The sequence below is a fragment of the Phyllostomus discolor genome, chromosome 7, assembly GCF_004126475.2.
Source record: "Phyllostomus discolor isolate MPI-MPIP mPhyDis1 chromosome 7, mPhyDis1.pri.v3, whole genome shotgun sequence".
Lineage (NCBI taxonomy): Eukaryota > Metazoa > Chordata > Mammalia > Chiroptera > Phyllostomidae > Phyllostomus > Phyllostomus discolor.
In genome coordinates, this window is record NC_040909.2 from 50,541,297 (window position 1) to 50,561,611 (window position 20,315).

The following is a 20,315-nucleotide window of genomic DNA, read 5'->3' on the forward strand; positions in this document are numbered from 1 at the left end:
TCCATATTCCCGGGAAGCCCTTCCTATCACCCTAATCCTGCTCCCCCATGTGCTTCCCACCCTACTCCAGCCCCTATCACATTGTATTGCTGATATGTCAGTCTGCCCATATACTCATTTGATGCGAGCATGGTAATTTCACTGGCACAGCATGCCTGCCAATGTAGATATAAAATGGTAATTCTGATTCCACAGAAAATCAGATACCAAAAGACCCTGTGACCATCCAAACCTGCATGGAGCTTGGAAGCAAAAAATATCATTGCAGGTACCAGCTCTTGCATGCACTCTGAAGACCTTTCACTCTTGGAAGTCACAGAAGGCATGGCTTCTCAGTACGTGCATCAGCCAGGTGGTCCATTAGGTGGTCCTCAGCTCACTCCTGAATAATACTTCCACTACTCCAGAGCCCCCAGGAGGCTGAGCTACGGTGTCCAGGCTAGCCCACAGAGTACTATTCTTTTCTTTACACTGTGCGCTGGACAGAATAACAGAACCCCCAAACATGCTCACATCATAATCCCAAGAACCTATCAATGTTTTCTTTACAAAAAATGTAGATGTTATTCATTTTAAGCATCTTGAGATGATATTATTCTGGATTATACAGGTCAGCTCAAGGTAATCACAAAGGTCCTTACAAAAGGGAGACAGGAAAAGCAGAGTCTGAAGGAGATATGATCATGGAAGCAGGTATGATAATGGAAGCAGAAGGCAGAGAGACGGAGAAACAGAGAGACACTGATTTAAATAGCGGTGCTATTGGTTTTGAAGGTGGAGGAAGAAGAGGCTAATTAGCCTACAAATTCAGGCAGCCTCTAGAGGCTGAAAAAGGGGGGAAAAAAGAAAAGGGGATTCTCCCCTCCAGTCTCCAGAAGGATCCAGACATGCCAACGCCTTGATTTCAGCCCCATAACACTCATTTTGGAATTCTGACTTCAAAAACTTTTCAGAGAAAGCCCCGACGAGTGTGGATCAGTCGGTTGGGCATCATTCCACAAAATCAAAGGCTGCCATTTTGATTCCTGGTTGGGAAGCACACCTGCCTTGTGGGTTCAGTCCCAGTTGGGGTGTGTACGAGAGGCAACCGATTGATGTTTCTCTCCATCTCTTTTTCCCTCCCTTCCCCTCTCTAAAAATAAATAAAATCCTTTTAAAAACTTTAACATAATAAAGTTGTGCTGTTTAAGTCACTAAACTTGTGGTAATTTATTACAACAGCAATTGAAAGCTAATACACACATGTAACCAGCTGCAGTATGGATGAAACAGATTTTTTCCCCACTCAGACGGTGCTTTCTCCCCCATACTCCCTCCAAGGAGAGAGAAGGACAATCATCGATGGGCAATGGCAGTCACCGAAGCAACACCAAAAGCCGATTTCACGCTCAGGAGAGAACACTCCTTCTCCTCCTCATGGTTTCAGGTGCACTACACGTTCAGAGGAGCTTCTCTAGTAACAAACTATAGAAATGATCCCTGAAAGTACAGTCTGATGAAATGGATATTGATGTCACACACACCATGGGCTGTCATTGTTCCCCTCCTACACACACCCACGGCAAACTGATCACTTATCACTGCATTCCCTCCCACCCTGGCTACAGGCAGGCGTGGAACACTTGTCTCTCTGACCTGCTGCTTGAGATTTTGCCATCCCAGATACAGGCTTCTGCGAGTCAGCCTGGGGCTTGTCTGTAATGTGAGTGGTTAATGGAATGGGCTTTGGGAGTTGCATAGATGTATTTTCAAACCTGTGCAACTTTGCAGCTGTGTGACCTTGGGCAAGCTTCTAAGCCTTCCTGGGCCTCATTTCCCTGAGCTACATATAAAGTGTGGATAAAACTTCCTGGACTGGGCTGGTGTGGGGGCTACGTGAGATGACACATACACAGTGCTCTGCACAGCATCTGACACAACACTGAAATGGTTAGTTCACCATTCCTATCTGAGAAGATTGAAGGGCAGAAGACAGATCTGTCCTAATATATAACATGAAAGTATCCCCTACAAGAAGATACATGAGGCAGACAGTGGGACACTCACAGAAAGTGGCATCTTCAGGCATGATCTGTCTCCAGCACCCAGACCTTGTGGGAGAAGAGGCAGACAGACAAGTGGCAGAAGGCACTGACCACCAAACGAGGGAATGTGTTCTGCTAATGGTCTTGGTGGGAACAGCGTGGCCCAGTGGTTACATTGCTCATAAGTGCTCAAGTTGGACAAGACAGAAAGAGACTGAAGGCAAAAGGCAAAGTGACTATGGCAGCTCCCTGTACCCACACCAATGCTTGCCCCACAGTCCTGGGCCTGGCACGTAGTCAGCCCTTGATAAATATTAGTTGTCTGTCTGAATTAATGAATGCATGATCCAGCCAGGTAATACACACAGAGAACCCAGGAGGACCTAGTTTGGTATGGCAGGGTGATTTATAGGCTTAGAATCAAGGCCCACACTAAGAACAGAGATTAAGCAACTTATAAACAGGTTGACAGCTTTGGAAGCTATCAGGAAACAATTCCAAGCTTTTACTTACTACACCTGTTTTGATGTTTAGTAAGCAATGATTAAGAATACTTGTTTGTTGTCTGTTATTTAAAAACTATAAATGCCAATGCTGTGGCCATAGGGTGTCATATCCTTAGCTCATTAACCACCCCATTTGCTATATTAATGTCAGGTTTTAATATGCTCCAATGCAAGCTAAGAAGCAAGCCCCAGGTGCCTGGAGCTCTGCTATGAACACTGGGGTAGTAAGCAGGGATGACAAAGGCACCAAATGGGAACATAATGGAGAAAACATCTTTTACTCAGGAAGGGGGGAGGGTAACCTTTAAGTGCTCTAAGGGAATAGAATTCAAAAGGCAAAAATCCACACCATGCTCCATCCACATGGCAAAGAAGCAAAGACCTGGACACAAAGACAGCCCCAGGCGGGATCCCACAGAGCTGCCAGCAGCACCACCAGGGGCCCCCAGGCATTCTGGGCCATCTGAAGATATCAGCTTCTGAGCAACATTACCCATCCGGCTCCAAAACAGTTTTACTGCCATTTTGGAAAAATGCATTTTGAAAAGGGCTGTGCTAGTTATTATAGTGCCCGCCCCCCTTTACCAATGGAAGGCAGGCCAAACAGTGAGGTTTATGAGCTTTAAACAAGACTGCTTTCAAATCAATTAAGGAACTTTTGGAAAGCTGGTAATATTTTAGTGAACTGACTTTGGGTGAAATTTATAGAAAGGCATTTGTCAGAAAGAACTGAAGAGGATGGGTTTTTTTACAGGTACACTGAGTAACTAATTAAAACTAAGGCCAATTCTCTATTTTCCATCACATTTCCTCCCTCGTGGGTTTCCACTGTGTCTATGAGATTAAAAAGACAACTCTGTGAGGCTTCAAATGAAAAACAGGACAGGCACTCCTTGCCTATGACCAGTGGACATGATGAGGGCAAGCAGCAGACCATGGGGTCAATTTATTCCATGCAGGTTCAGATGGTTTCATAAATGAAGACAGATCCCACTTACTTCACTTCAAACCTTTAACTTAAAAAAAAAGTCAGCAAAGGCAGAGAAGCCCCAGGTGATGATGTAAGCCAAGGAGAATGCTGGCAAACCCAAAACACAAGGAAAATAAATCAGAAAGCCAGCTTGCGCCTGGATCTATTCAAGAAACTTGCTCCACATTCCGGGGAGTTGCTCTTCTCACTCCCCATGTACATGCGAACAGCGTCAGAAACAAGGATGCCAGCCAGCTGTCTGATGTGGGGAGGCGAGGTCTTGGACGTCTGGTGGGGACACACAAACTCTGGGGGAGTGCCGGTGTGTTCCCACCAGCAATTACCACGTCAGCCCAAAAAGACCCGGAGATCTTAAGCTAATTAGAGAGATTTGCTCAAGGAGGTAGGAAATCACTGCTCCAAAGCATTGCCTGTGCACCAGACCAAAGCCGTAATCATGATTCATCTCTGACATGTTGCTAATCAGCACACACATGTTCCTAATTTCATGCCCCCCAAAGGAAAGCTGAAGGGACAATTGTTTCTGAGCTCTAACATGGAGCCAACCTATGCCAAGTTACCATGTGTCCTACTTATCAAACTGAGAGCTGGAGTTTTCATCTAAGCCTCTTTTCACTAGCCCACCCCCACCACCCCCCCACCAAGGAAATTCACTCACAACAATAAAGATGTGTTAAAGGCATTTATGGCTTGTTTCTCACATAGCGACTTTTTTCCTTTATTTTTTTAGTTGATACTAATTGACATATAACATTATATAAGTTTAAGGTATACAATGTTTCATACATTTATATATTACAAAATGATAGCAACTTTTCTAAATGGTGGTGACCTAAATGGAATTTAATATATTTTAAAATGCCCTTCCCTGCTCAACTTTATGATTTTTATATTGCTTTGCCACAGGAACATGCACACGAAGTTACAGTCCAGAGATATACACATGGACTTTTTTCCCCTGTGTTTAAAAACAAAACAAAGCTCTGCAGCCTCCTCTGTTTTCACAGAGCAAAAGCCCTAGTATTCTGTCCAATAGTCTGTTAAGGATCTGGGCTGTGTGTTCTCTCCCGTGGCTGATACTCACAGACAGACAGGATTGTTCCACTTTTCCAATTCTCAAAACGTTAAAAGCAAGCTATAAAACATGCCTCTGGATGGAGAGCCAGACCTTTCCCCTCTGCTGCACACACCACTCCCATCCACTCAAATGAGAACCGCATGTTAGCGAACTGGCATCTTAAAGGTAACAGTCAACCCATCTGTAGTTTCAAAAGCACACACAGACAACTCACAGACAGATTAACCGGCTTTCTGTAAATACCAGGTAGGAAGAGAACAACTGACCCCCGAGAAACACTCACTCTCCCAGAAAAACAGCTCTCTGCTCCTCCCACTTTGCTGGTAAAGGTAGTCACAAAGACTTCACTCCAGAAGCCCGAGAAAGTATCTCCCTGCAAGGGCAAAACAGTGATTAGACAACGGAGGAAAACTGAAAGCTATAAACATGATTGTTATGCCTAAGCTCAGAGGAAATGTTCGGATCAAAACAAAATTACTAATAAAAAGCCTTAGGACCACACAGAGAGTGTGCACTGAGTTGTGCTGACTTCAAATACCGTTTCCGAGGCCTGGGGATGGAGTCTCCAAATACTGTATCACATCTGGAATTCTGCTTTTACAGCACAAATGCCTGCAGAAATGGGGGATTGTGACGTTGCCATGGGGACCCAGCCGCCTCTAGCCAGGCAGGTCTCCAGTGTGCCCCACACATGTGCTTCCTTCAAGGTGGATTTCACATATTTTGAAATTATGGAAGTCCGCCCTTTTAGGCTTTAATGCTAATCGAAACATCACAGGCTATGCTAGAAAGCAAGGCGACTCCTTCTGTCAGCCTGTTATTGCTGTCCACATGGTGGTCTTGTACAGAAAAGTCTCCTTAAAATAACAGTGGGAAGCAGCAAGTCAACATTAGACCCCTTTTCAAAAGTTATTTGTGGCTCACCCCCCTTCCTCTAGGAGGGAAACAGACTTCAGACATCCTTTTTAAACTCTCTTGTTCTCTGGCTGCAAAAATCCAAGTGAATCCACCTGTGCACAAAGCTGCCTCCCACTGCCCCTGTCTACGGGAGGCAGGCTCCACGATTGTCAGAAATGAGCCATTGCTGTCATCCCAACAGGGGTAGCAGCCAAGGCAGGGGGTCTTTACCTGTAGCTAGCTGTTAATGACCCTGTTGTTGTGAGGGAGAAAGGGTTTCTAAATCCTACAGGTACTCCTGCGAGAAACATTCCTCAACCAATTTCCCCCCAGAAACATCTCTTACACAACTTGGGGGTATTCTCAGGGCTCCCCAAGGCCACTGAGGGCTTCACAGGTCCCAGGTCCAAAGCCATGTTTAGACATGAAGAATCCAGAGACCCCCCACTTTGTAATGACGGGGTGCATCTGGACTTCCTAGGATGAAACCCTTCCAACAGACCCTCCCAGGTGGGAATTCAGATACACAGCTGAATGTAACTCCCCTTTGGTGCCAGCAGGTGTCCCCCATCACTCCTCATCCTGCCAGAGTCCTAACTCCCCAAGGCCCCAGCTGGCTCAAAATTGCGATCAAGACCCCCTCACCGCTCTTTCCCCCAGGTACACTCTCCCATCAGTTCTGATTCAAATGTTCCAAGTTCAAGGAACAGTAGCCCTTCTCATATGTTATCTGCCTCTCTGCATGGCCTGGCTGTTCCCAGAAAATTTCCTGGGGGAGGCAGGAATCAGCCCAACCAGAGAAGTGACAGTCACCAAACCTCATAGGCAAATGGAGAGGGCTCAGGCCTTCAGGTTTTCAGCCCTGCCCTGGCTCAGTGTGACCTCCTGATTGAACCATTTCTATCTAGTCTCATAGATACCACATCCCAAAATGTCCCTCTGCGATGTGGCCATGTTTGTGAACGTGTATCTATGTGTGTGCAAGTGTGCGCGCGCAAGTACACACACACACACACACACACACACACACACACACGCACCAGGAAGTCAGCAGCTCCAGCTCCAGGTGTTAACACTTAGCGCATCCTGCCCAGCCCCCTCCAGCTTAAGGGCGGCTGCCTGGGAGCCGGACACAGCAATTAGGCCCTTCCCAGGCCAGGAGCCTTTGTCCCCTCACTAACATCATTAGTGTCTGACTTCCTGCGCACAACGAGGCCTCCTGGGGGGCAATCGCCGGCTGACCGGGGCAAGGTATTACACTTCCTTTGTCAAAGACCCTCAAATGTTAACAAGCATGTGAACAAGCGTCTCCTCCCCTGCTCCCCTCCTCAGCCACTCCTCCAGCCCACCAAACACTCAAGGGACGATCCTCAACAGTCTTGGTTCTCCCAGACTTCTGGGAATCTGAGTTACTTGAGAGAAATGCCAAGTCTCCAAGTCAACTTCCTAGAGTCATTCCCCTGTGAGCATAAGCCACGCCCACTTACTGAGTCCTGCTGGTCACCAGCCCCATGTCATTTGTCCAGCATTAATGAGGGTGAAAATAAACAAAGGTAAAGGTGCTCAGACAACAGGAGTCTCAGGCTGTGCCACACCCAGCCCCATGCCCCCAGTAACCCCTGGCATCCCATTCACATGTGCTCATGGGCTACAGTGCAAGATATAAGGATATGCTGAAGGTCTGCATAACACCCTGAGTCTTTCAAACACTGATGGATCTGCAAGTGGGGAGGGTGTGAATTGCAACATAGCTGCAACCCTGTCACCAGTCCTCTGTCAGCAGAACTGTCACCACCAGGGTCACAATCGCTGAAACCTTCTCATTTACTCAGCATCCCTCCCAACAGAGGGTCTCAGCTACTTATTTGGAGGGGACACAGATGTCTCCTGAGAATTCGGTGAGAACTGGGGCATGCACTCAAGTTTGCACACAGCTATTTCAGGAGGCCTTTGGACCCTTGAAATCCATCCAGGCCCCTAACCTGCCTGTCTTATCAACAGCTGGGTAGCTTAACAGCACATCTGGGGAAAGACATGAATGGTTTAGTGATCTGAGAGAAACTTTGACAAAAACAAAATTTAAATGGTAAAGCAAGGTAGTTGGAAGCAAAATCTGTTTTAAACAGAACCCTACATGAATGCCTCAACTTATAGGTTGTGTTTGTTACAACTCAGTAATGAACATTTTGTCCAAGATGTTGGGACTCATGAACTTTACAAAGTAGTGACATAAAAGACAACTACTTCTGCTGTTAGGCACATGAGTTTATTAAGAGAGACTAGACTATCATTTTTTAGATCCCAGGTGACAAATGTCATGTCTGCAGGCAATATCACTGAAAATACAATTTGGAAAATTCTTATTCCTTTTCTCCCATCCTTAAATGGGAAGGGACAAAGAGTGTACAGAAGACAGAGAGAACAGCTGATTTTTCCCACTCCTGCACAGTAACTGTCTCTGTGGTCTACGGGGTTTGTGGTCAACACACAAAATTAGGTTAGGTTTTGATGCATTGTAAAAATACCTCCCCAAGAGCCACTATGGAGGATAGTCTAACTCCACCTTTCCAAAAGGAAGAATAAGCTATGGCTTTGATTTCTCCAGACATACCAAAACTCACTTCAAGCTTCAAAAATAAAATATTGGTAGACAGAGAAAGGACACCATCACTTCCAGGATGCCAAGTCCCTCACAAGTTTATTTTTATGAACCTTACAACTTTCAAAGGGTAAATCATTTCAATTTCACTATTGGTTTTGATTTTTTACCATTTGCCAAACTAGTTTTAAAATCGTAGGCAATCGGAAGGATATATTCAAGCACTAATGATCCCTGCAACTTTAGGCCTCCCCATTTCTTGGATGGAAGCCAGAAGTCTGCCCTTAAACCATAAGTAATAAATCTAGAAGACTCCTTTTTCCTAATTTCCCAATGATACCACATGGAATTCGCATTAAAGCACACACACATGCAAACACACACACAATAACATACCAAGTAATCATTGTGTGATTCAGGCCAGGAAGTAACTGTGTTTACCAAGAAGTATTCAGCTTTGTTTTAATTTCCTTGAACAGCTAAAATGTCATTTATTCTGTGAAGGAGGGCAGAGAATGATGTAAAAATGAAGTATCACTGTTTTGGTCAATTTCCGATTTAGGTAAAGGTTCCTTGTGGGTGAAGGAAGCCGTGAGGAGTTCTGGGGAATGAATGTCTCCTGGCATGACTGGAATAGAGAGGTAAATTAGAAGGCAAATTTGCATGAGGCAGACAAGGCAAATCGAACAGCAGGCAGGTGCATACTTCCTCCCTGAGGAATTGTCCTCAGTGGGCTCCTGCTCCTTTCCAATGGGACAGAGGCAAGCTAATGGCATCCATAACCTTCTAGGCCAGGCAACAGGAGAAATCAATGCAATTGTCCTTTTCGTGAGGCTTTCCATGGAGAGATGTTTACAAAGTGGTCAAAGCAATATGATGGACATAAGTCTGAAGCCTATAACATTTTCTCATGAAGTCAGGGTGAAACAGAGACTTACCAGAAAAGATTAAAAGCAGTGACTAAGTACTTTAAAAAATAAAATAAGGGAGGTCCAAAGGTTTTGGTTAAAAAGATTTCAAACCAAGCCCTGCCAGGGGTGGCTCGTTGGATTGAGCACTGGACTGCAAAGCAAAGGGTCGCTTGTTCAATTCCCAGTCAGGGCACATGCCTAGGTTGTAAGCCAGGTCCCCAGTGTGGGGCAAATGAGAGGTAACCACACATTGATGTTTCTCGTCCTCTTTTTCTCCCTCCCTTCCCCTCTGTCTAGAACTAACTAAATAAAATATTTTAAAAACTACTTTAAAAAAATTCAAACCAAGATTGAGGAGCTGGGCTGACATGAGGCCAGGCAGTCAGGTCCCTGACGAGGAAAAGCCTCAAAGAGGTCCCTGACTAGGAAAAGCCTCAAACAGGCAAGGCCAACCCCCAACCAGGGACCTGGCCCACAACCCAGGCATGTGCCCTGACTGGGAACTGGACTGGCAACCTTTCGGTTTGCAGGATGACACCCAACCCACTGAGCCACACCAGCCAGGGTGGGCTTTTTTATTTTTATAAATATAACAAACTTAAGGCAAAGGAAAGGCAAGAGGTGATAGTGGGCAAAAGAAAAAGAACACACGAAGAGCCAAGTACAGGAGGCAGCCTTGGGTGGGGCAAAACAATTCTCTTCAATTCAAGGAAGATAGCATGTGTGGTGTAAATGATACCAAGATGGGGGATGAGATGGTGGGAATATGGGGGTCCAGTCTGCTGCCACTTCCCTGGTGAAGTGTGTGGTGACATTATCCAAGGTCAAGAGGAAAAAAGGGAGAATCACCCATCTACAGAGAGAGGAATGAATGTGAAATCTTCAGGTCAAAAAGTAAACTTATAGAGGTGTCTTCAGAAGTTTGTCCATGTGTGGTCCTATAAACTGAAACCACGCAATCTGTTTTTCTTCAGGGAAGTTCAGCTCTTCTGGGGTTCACAAAGTAGGTGAAGGGGGTTCATTCAAATGTGGAGAGAAGGTCAATCGTGGTAAAATTGTAAGAGAATGCTCAACAGACAGTAGAATCAAAGCTGGGGGTAAGGGATGAGAGCAGACAGCATGCTGAGCAGAAGACACTGCTGAGGTCAATTTCTGGGAAGTATTAATGAAGACTAGAGAAACAGTTGGATGGACGCATAAGAATCAGTGGCTCTAACACAGAGGTTGACAAAATTTTTTGTGAAAGTCCAGGTGGTGTCTTAGGTTTGATGTTCATTCAGTCTCTCTGACCACTACTCGACTGTGGATCATAGTTTTCTGAGCTCCGCCCTCAAGGATAAGAAGGCAAAAGTCAGAGACTGGGATGACTGAAACCAACACACGGTGTGGAAAAAGTAGGTTTACAGTTGTTCATATGGAAAATACAATAATTAATAAGTAGACAATGATACAAGAATAAACTCTGTGTTTCACATACTCACAACTGTAAGCCTGCTTTTGCCCTGCCCTGCACCATTGCTGTGGTCAGTCATGGGTGCTAACAAAGACTGGGGCACTGCCACCCAAAGTGTGCTGGACATTTGCTACCAATGAGATACAAACAAAGACTGAGAGGAATCATTCAGAAACTTTTATAGCAAGTGGAAATAGTAATTTTATGTCTATTCAATCTAATTATTAAAAACAAACCTTATATTCTGAAAAAAATTAACAGCAAAAGAAATTTCAGTACAAAGAATATATGAAAGTCTTCCCTCATCAACAATACTATATACTTCAAAATTGCTAAGAGACTAGATCTTAAATGCTCTCATCACAGAAGAGACATGATAATTATGGACATCATTGGGGTACTAGCTAAAGCTATGGTGGTCATCACACTGCAATATATAAATGTATCAAATAGCATGTTGTATATACCTCAAACCTACATATACAATTTTATATGTCAATCATAGCTCAATTAAAAAAAGAAAAAATCTCCCTAAGCCTTCTTCCCTTCCCATCATTTGAAGGCTCTTCCAAACCATCCCTACTGCATGCATCACATGGACTATGAGTTGACCTAACTTAAGTTCTAATATACCAAACATTTGTTCTGACAAATCTCTACCAGCTAATGCAGTTCCTTTCTTTCTTGGGAGGGTTGTATGGGACCAATGGGTAAAGAGCAAAAGATCCTAATAAGGTGAAAATTAGGACCATTGGGCTAGATTCTAAGGGTCCAGCAAGCTCTAATTAGTCATCATTTCTATTACTAAAAAGTAGAAAAGCAGGCCCTGTCACCTGATCTAAAGCAGGTTGTGCATGTGGAGAACACAACAGGACAGAGGTACCAGAAGGTTCCTCGGTGCACAGTGCACACGTGTGGATATTTTGGAAGGTTGCTGGCTGATCGGAGTGTCTTAGATGCTATTCTGTAGGAAAACAATGTTACTATAACTTATTCTACATGTCTTTTAAATTATACAAATTTGGAGGATTCCAATGGTTAGTTAGTTGGTTTCATGTGAAGAACAGAGCCATGTGAAATTAAAAGGGAAACTGGCAAACCCAGGCTGCCCACCTCTTCGTCCTGCATGGCAATCACACACAGCCTGGTGGAGACCTCGGAGCTCCACCTCTTCAGACTCGGGGCAGCTAAGAGGGTAAGCTGGGAAGATAAAACACTTTCCTAAAAATTGTAAATTCCACTTTGTGATTAGAACCACAATACACATGCAGCCTGGGTACTGAAGGAGAAAGAATGATGTCACTTCAAAACCTTAGCCTGACCTAAAAGCAGTATTTAACTGTACCCTGAGGTTCTCTCCTTGTTTATTTATGGAAAACCTCAACTTATGCCCCAGAATTTATCAACAGATGTCTCAAGGGCTAGAAATATGCTTTACAATGGGATGGCCATTTGAGTGATTGAGAGTAAGGCTCCTCTAGGAGTTTACAATTTGGTGTGAAAAACAAAGCTAAAAGACATAAAATTAGAGTTTATGATATTATATTTTATGGAATGAATGTGCTAAATTATGCAGTTGAGCTCCAAGTGAAATAGGATTTCAGAGAAGGAGCTGTAAACAGAGGAAGGCTCATCAAATGAGAAGTGTCTTCACATTAGAGACAGGTCACTAGCTGGACCCCAGGGCAAGTTCAGTGGTGAGGCAAGGAGGGGCAGACCATTTTAAGCAGATACAAACTCAGAGAACACCTGTAACAACTACACCACCCCATGGTAAGCATTCAATAAACAGCTTCTACTCCTCATGATGATTCAGAGCCTTCCTCCTCAGCCAGAACAGACACTTCTGGCATCCTGAAGTAACTGACCCAACACCCTCATCCCTTCCATGTTAAACAGCCCCACCTGGCCTGAAGCATGGGCATCACAGGGATGGGATGGAAAGTGGGCTCAGCTTTGCATATGGTGCATCTTGGAGTCAGGCAAGACCTAAACAAAGTGGTCCTTACAGATGTGGTCACAAGTGATTTGGCAGGCAGGAGTTTAAGGAAGGGTCTCTGACCCAGGCCAAGGTGGCAATGGGTCAGGCTGAGGGTGAGGAAAAAAGAAAGAGGCAATAAAACAGCAGCTTCAAAGGATGAACCAAAAGGACCAGAAAGTTGAATCAAAGGGATGAGTCAGTCCCCAGGCCCTGCAGACTGGAGGTGCCAAGAATAAAACAGAAAAGACGGGCACTGGGCTCTCATTGCTCACCCCCCACTTATTTTCAAGATGGGCCTGATTTCCTGCCCCCGAACACAAATGGGAGGCATTTAGGAAAGAGAAAGGGGTGACCTGAACACCATTCTCTTCCAATTTTTTTCTTCTCTTCCCTTCATGACAAAAAAAATGTCACCAACTTTTGGTATTAGTACCACAAAGGCCCAAAGGGGACGCCTCCATATGCATCTCTCTAATCTTCCCCAGTCACTCCTGAAAGTCATGTTAACTTCCCTGTCTACCCTTAGGGTAAATCAGCTGCCATGCTCTCAGGTAGAGCTCCCAAATACTAAAGAGAAAAAAGAACACCCAGAAACAAAGGCCCTTTGTTAGATTTTACCAACACTTCATCAAAATTCCTAAAGACCAGAATCACTAAATACAATCTTTAAAATCTGACACTGGCACAAAAGGACAGATACTGTAGGATTCCTCTTATAGGAGGCATGTGGTATCATCCAATTCATAGAGACAGACAATTGGATAAAGGGGCTGGGAGTGGGCAGGGGAGGAAAGCGTGGGGAATCGCTGTTTAATGAGTACAGAGACTCAGTTTAGGAAGACAAAGTTCCAGAGATGGATGATGGTATTAGGTGCACAACAACGTGAATGTACTTAATGCCACTGAACTGAACACTTACAAAGAGTCAAAATGGTAAATCTTATGTACATTTTACCACAATTTAAAAAAAAAACAGATTTTGAGCAGAAAAATAACAGCAATAAAACAGTGTTGAGGCCACGTTTGCAAGAAGAATTAGGAAGGTGGACAACTGGAGTTCAGGCCAGGGAGGCACAACTACAGGTGTCTGGATGTGAGGTGATAAGGGTGGCAATGGTGGGAAGATGATGAAAGGACTTCTTTGAAAGGCATTTTTAAGAAAAAATTGTAGGGCTCTGTGACAAATGTGATACAGAAGTGATGATGGAATGTTCAAAGGTGACTTAAGGGCTCCTATTTTGGGAACCTGGAAGATTCGTGATTTTACAGCAATAAAGAAAACACTGGGGAAAGAGAATCTTTTCTTTTTTAAGGGGGAAAAACAGTGAATGTGAAGTGACTATAGGCTATCTTCTAATACCATTTTTTTTTAAAACATAGATTAGAAGGCAGGAAGTCATGTGGGAAGCCATACTACAGAACCTTAAGGACAGACGGGCTCATTAATAGGAGGAATAAAAAAGAACAAAGGACCAGGAACTGGTTTTTGTGAGACTTACCAAAGCTAGGGCACATGAGGAGGAAAAGAAGACAGAAAAAATAAGGCTGGCAAAGCAGAAGAGGAACCAGAGAAGGTCCTTAGGCAAAGAAAAGTGAAATAAAATTAAAATAAAGAATATCAAATAGGTTACATGTAGAAGACTATCAAGATGGATATTTTCAACATAAAGCCTACCTTTCTGATTATACAAATCCCTGAGCAAATAATTATAGAACAGATCCTCCATGTAAATTCCCAAGTCCTTGGCTGCTATTCAGACTCATCCCTGGTTTCCTATAGACATAGGAAGCATATTATAAGGACTGTTTAAATGAAATCTTTTCGTATGTTTGAAAACTTAGAGATAACAAGTGACACTGGCGCTGGAAAAGGCTCTGAAAGACTTTGGTTCACTGTTAGGGCTCAGTGTGGCCACACCACACTCAGCAATTTGGAGGCAAAGCTACCCTCACAGCTCTACACCCTGCCAAGACAGCCCTCCAATCTCCCACATCATGGAGAAGAACACGGGACCCCAAGTCACGATGTTCCCCAATTCTTCTCAGTGCTTTACAGTTAGAACCACTGTTAAATTAGCAAAACCTTTTTGCAGTTTTTGAAACAACACTATCTGAAAATTATAAAGGCAACCAACATTGAACTGATAAGCTAATTACTTGTTCTAAATCAGGTCATTTTTTTAAACCAAATACTCCTAACTAACTTGTCTAATAGCCAGCATTCAGAGTAACCAACAAGTTCCCAGAATGCAAAGAAAAATAAAAGTTCAAAAAAGATAAGCTAGAATATTATGGTATGACTCCAAGTTGTCCAGTTAAATTTCAGTATAGGCAAATCTTTTCTGTCCAAAGCTCATGAAAATTGTGAATTTTTGCACAAGGCACAACTACAAATAACTAATTTTCACACCATCCTGTCTTGGAAATTATTCAACACTTGCAGGCTATTTGACAGCTGCATATCCATGGCACTGACAGGCTAGTGGATCAGCCTTGGCTTTGCCGCTAACAATCTTCTTCCCCCAAAGTAGGGGAATTAATAAAGCTGAAATGTGACCATTTCTGAAATTTGATTCATCTCTGAGAAGGGGCCTACAGGAACATTAGGCCTCTTTAGTTTATTTCCAGATACCCAGGACAGCTCTTGAGGAAGGCGTATTCCAGGAAGCAGTAACTACTACCCTGGTTAAATGCTTACGGCTAATGAACATTTACTGGGTAGTAACAGAGCTATGGCCCTCATAACTTAATCACACTTCGCTCATGTCTTCCTGGAGGTACACCTTCAATTCATGAATGTAGTATCTAAGGGTATAAAAAGAACTGCAGCAATCACCATTTTAAAAGTTTCCCAATGTAGCAAATGCCTCTTTATCTCATCTTTAAAAGTTTGACACTCTTTTTAAATTCTCTGCATAATAGAATTCCATTCCAACATCCTAGCAGGCTGATATTAATGAAAGATTAATCTCATTTTCTTAGCAACAATAAGCTTCTAGAAGAACACTAATCTGATAAGAGAAATACAGGTTTCACTGCACATCTTTGGGCTCTCAGATGTGGAATATTGTAATCTGACTATGTTTACTAAGAGGGCATGGATGTGGGAAAGAGCAGAACAGAAAGACCAGGGCTGTGAGCACCGTGCTCCAACACTCTTACAGCCGAGAAAGCAGAAGGTAATTTCTAAAGGGACACTTGAAGCCCTTACTCCTCCCTTCCCCACCCCACCAAAACAACCATAAACTTTTAGCGCCTCTCAAAGGCTTCAAGAGAGGCATAAAGGAGAATGTGTAGGCCTAGCCAAGGACCTTCGAATCAGTGCAATTTCTTTCTTTACAGTTTTATTAAAATATGCAAGCACAGTACTTATAAACAAAGGAGTCATTTCAGTTTTTGCTTGGAAAAAATGGGAGCCAATACATTCCTTCTGGGAATTCAGGGTAAGAGCTTTACAAAAACAGTGTCCAGATGTGCTTAAAAATTCAGTGTGTTCTTTCTTTTGGGAAGGAGTGGAGGGAGAAACAAAGGGTGAGAGAGACATTTTATTAAAAATTGAAAAGGTTATTGGTTTTTCTTGGCTCCCACACTAACCTGTCCTCTGCTGACAAACTGCACTGGAGCACCTGACGCGGGACCATTGAGGCATCCCTCCATCAACCGCTGCAGAGGGCAATGCCTGGCTGACCACAGGGCTGCCAGCCTGGGCTTCTGGCCTTCTCTAACTTCCAGAACGTCCTGAGGAGCAAATGGTCCCACCAGGTGGTGACAAAATGAGGGGAGAGCCTCTGAAAGCCAAATATTCTCAACTAACATTCAAGTATTAAAATAACTACCCTTAAGACAAACCTTCCTTTTTTTCTTTTTTTAAAAATTGATGTTAGAAAGGAAAGGGCAGGGAGAGGGAGAGAGAGAGACATGGATTTGTTGTTCCACTTATTTATGCATTCATTAATTGATTCTTGTATGTGCCCTGACTGGGGATTGAACTTGCAACCCTGGTGTATCAGGAACAACGCTCTAACCACCTGAGCTCCCCAGTCAGGGTGACAAACCATCTGTTTTTTTTTTTTATTTTTAATTTTTTCCAAAAAATTTTTTTTACTAAAATGTTTCACCAACATCACAACCTAGTTTTAATTTGCAAGCTTTGCTAAGATTTGAAGCTTCCTCAGCCCAATTATTTAATTCTCAGAGTCCTTTATAACCACAGAGAAATTTAAATAGCCTGTTCTAAAGTGTTCCTTCATTTTCAGAGGGGTTGATGCTGGCTCTAGGTACTGAAGGTAAATGAGTGTTTCAAAGGCAGCATAAATAAGGGAGACAGAGAGGCAGGCATATATTATGAATAAAAAGATAATCCTAATAATAGTTTACATTATCACAAACCAAAGTTTATACTAGCAGCTAAGCCCCCTTTCAAAGTAGAGGGCAGCTGTTGGTAGGGCGGAGGAAAATGGTATGTCAAAAATGTGACCTACCTCCAAGTTTGTTTAACTCCCTGTCAGCCACTGCTTCCTTCCGCCACCTTACACTGAGATGGGGGAATGAGGGGTGGGTGGGAGCGGTATCCTTTTTGAAGTGTTTTATTTGCAAAGGCAGGGAACTATCTTATGACTAGAAGAACTTCGTCTCTGCCATTCCTGGAAAATCCTGGCAAAAGCCAAGTCACTCTCATCACTCCCCCGGGGGTGAAAATGGTGACCCCATCAGAGAAGCAGCCTTGGGGACACCCTCTAACCAGCCCCCAGGCATCAGAGGAACATGTGCAGAATGAACAATATTAGCCCATGGAGGCTGCCAGGAACCTTATGGGAAGTAGGCCGGGGCTAGGAGCTGTGCGTACATCCACATCTGCCAAGTCACTGATGTCCTCTGGGCACCACACATGCCCAAAATGCTGACCCCACACAAATGCCTTTAACCAAACCCTAACATGTGGAAGTTGCATACCTGTACTTTGTAGGGTAACCCAGCCCTTATTCATAGAGCGCTTGGGATCTGTGGATCACAGGGCCTACTGGGCCACATGGGGCAGAGTGTAAGAGGGACCTAGACAAAGGTGAAGTGCCCAGGGAATGACAGTCAGGTGGACGTGACATGCCTGTGTTACCTGAGTGGGCACCTTTTGGAAGTGGCCAGCTTCATATTTCCAAATGAGAACACTGTCACATCTCAAGCCACTTACTTGCAGTTAAAATATTTCTGTACCTACGGGGGCAGGAGGCATCTGAGAACAAGAGAAATCATCCCTGTCATTTATCTCCTTTTCAACTTCCGTGGATATGAAGCCCATTTCAGGATGTTTTTACCAGCCAAGAGCTTTCTGCAAAGGTTGAAGCTTTAACCAGCCCAGGGCAGAACAAGGGCAAGGAGCTCCCAGTCAGGAGGGGCTCCAAGGTGGCTGTGCCCCATGGCCTCCCTCACAGCCTCAAGCAGCAGTCTGGCCCACACCACTGAAGCCCATGAATGTGTTCAGTGAGTTGCCAGCTGATGGCACTGGGGAGACCCTCCAAAGGCTCTTACTATCAAAAAGGACTAGCCATCGTGCCCAGTATTCTTCTGGGCACCATGAGCCACAGACCACAGATGAGGGACTGCCCCACCATGGGGTGTTGGTAAAGGCTCAGGGAAGGCGTTCACAACCCAGCTTTATTGGGGTACAAGTACTTGGAAGTAGAAGCCGCGCATCCCACACACATCTCAGTCCGTTCTGCAGGGACTGAGACATTGTTTGCTCCGCTACTGCTGCAGGCGGAAGCACTGGTTTACAACCACCCGGTGCCTTCCGAGGGCAACCGGGTCATCACTCCTGTCTAAGCTCAGAGCTTCCAGAGGGCGTGACCCCTGGAGATAAGGCTCTTCATCAAGTCAGCCTTCTTGGGGCCCCCAAGCTGCAGGATCTTCTGGCATCTGAATGGATGACCCATTCCCCAGCCTCTCACCATATCTACCTCATCTGGCCTGTGTCACAGACCCCTTTGGAAGTGACCATCTTCCTGACAGCCTGTTATTGGGCATCCTTGTCTCCTCTCCGGCCCCTCAGAGGACACCAGCACAAGACTTCACCTTATCTCCTCAAAGCACGTCTCTGCTTTTATCTTCTCTTTCTGCCCAGTTCCTTCAGGGCCACCCACCCTTGTATCCTAAGTGCACATCCTTCACTCCTTCACTCCGTCTGTTGATGGTGGCAAAGGCTCACCTTTGTAGAGGAAGGGGTGGCTTTTATGAGGCTCTTCCAGAAACTTTTTTATTGTATCCTAGGGACCCTCATGGGGGACCCACTAAGGCAGAGATGTCAAACTCATTTTCACTAGGGCCACATCAGCCTTGTGGTTACCTTCAAAGGGCTGAATGTAATTTTAGGACTGTATAAATGTAACTACTCCTTCACTAGGGGCAAGGAACTCGGCGCTGCCACCGGGTAGAAATAAGGCGAGGGATGGATATAACAAGGTGGAGGGCCGGATTCAGCCCACAGGCCTTGTGTTTGCCACCTGTGCTCTAAGACAACACCACTTTAACCTGGACAGGTGGCAATCATTTGGCATGAAGGCTCTTGAACACAGAGGGAAACCTGAGAGACAGTAATCCCTGGGTAAGGGGCTGGGTATGTAACACTATTCTAACCAATTTAGCTTTCCCAATAAAAGACTTGGTGCAAATGGGCATGGGGGTCGGGGGAAGGAAATTAATCTCTCAGCTCAGCAATTCTCTACCAGCAATTACATGCAGATTACCTACCAAAGAGACAATCTGTTATCTCTGACCAATTTTTATCTGTGGCTGCCTTTCTCCTGCCCCCACCACCACCTAGCACACACCCGCATCCTCTCCTCTGTCAGTGCTGACAGAGCAGCCCAGGCCTCCGGGACTGTCAACACCCCAGTGTAATTCAGAGCTCTCGGGGAGTCTGAGGCAGTGCCCGTGTTTATGGATTCAGTGATGGATTGGGCCCTAAAAGCTCCTGGCCCAGAAGACAAAATGAGTTGAAATCAATCATTAACTGTAGTGTAATGTTAAAAAAAAAGAGAGAGAGATGTGAGAGGGCCTTTGACCAGGTGAACAAATGCACAGGAAACTCAAAGGATGGAGGCCGATGGGCACTCTGGGCAGCTCCGAGTAGACAGGCAAATCAACAATGACCAGCGCAGCCCATCAGCTCACTTTGTAAAAATAAAGTAATTTGTGTATGAATTTTTTAAAAATTCAAAGTCACATGAAGGACACTTTACTTTTATTAGAAAAAAATCTACAAAAAAGACCACAGGTGTCCTTTCTCAAGAGAGATCAGAAGCAGACACCCAGGTGTCTAGGTGGACATAGAAATGACCAAATCAATAAGGAGATGGAGTGGGTAGGACAGAAAAATTACATCCCCTGAATTAAAGGTTCTAGTAATCTCAATAAAAATAACTTCTAAACTCTTAAGAATAATTCTAGTCTGACTGTCCCATTTTACAAGTAAAGACACTGGGAGTTAGAAGGGTCACCTGCCTGGCTCACTATCAGATTCAGCTGGCCTGGGATGCCCTCATGTCCTATGTGGCACTGATAAAAGATGACAGTCTAACAGAATGGCTTCTTCCCCAATATCCAGATTTATAAAAACTCCAGTAAAATATTAAAAATTGGTATTCTATTTATAGGAAATGAGCGATCAATCCAAAAATCAACCTTGGAAAATATATATATGAACAAAGGTTTGCTAGCTAATTTGCTAATACAAAAAGAATTCCCATGATATTATTTAAGTTCCATAATATGCTGTTAAATTAAGTTCAAAAGATCCACTCAATCAATAAATATTCGTACGTTAAGACTATCATTTATTCACTTAAACATACATCCTAGTACTCTCTACAAAGCAACATT

The 20,315-nt window shown here is 44.2% G+C and overlaps 1 protein-coding gene and 1 non-coding gene across 3 annotated transcripts in view; both read right to left on the reverse strand.

Annotated features, from left to right (window-relative positions):
- IL17RD (interleukin 17 receptor D) overlaps positions 1-20,315 on the reverse strand; it is a 66,620-nt gene that overhangs the window by 29,542 nt on the left and 16,763 nt on the right. The window lies entirely within an intron of this gene.
- On the reverse strand, positions 1,281-1,495 carry LOC114502233. Its single transcript, XR_003685068.1, has one exon. It is a non-coding gene; the product is annotated as a small nucleolar RNA U3 (small nucleolar RNA).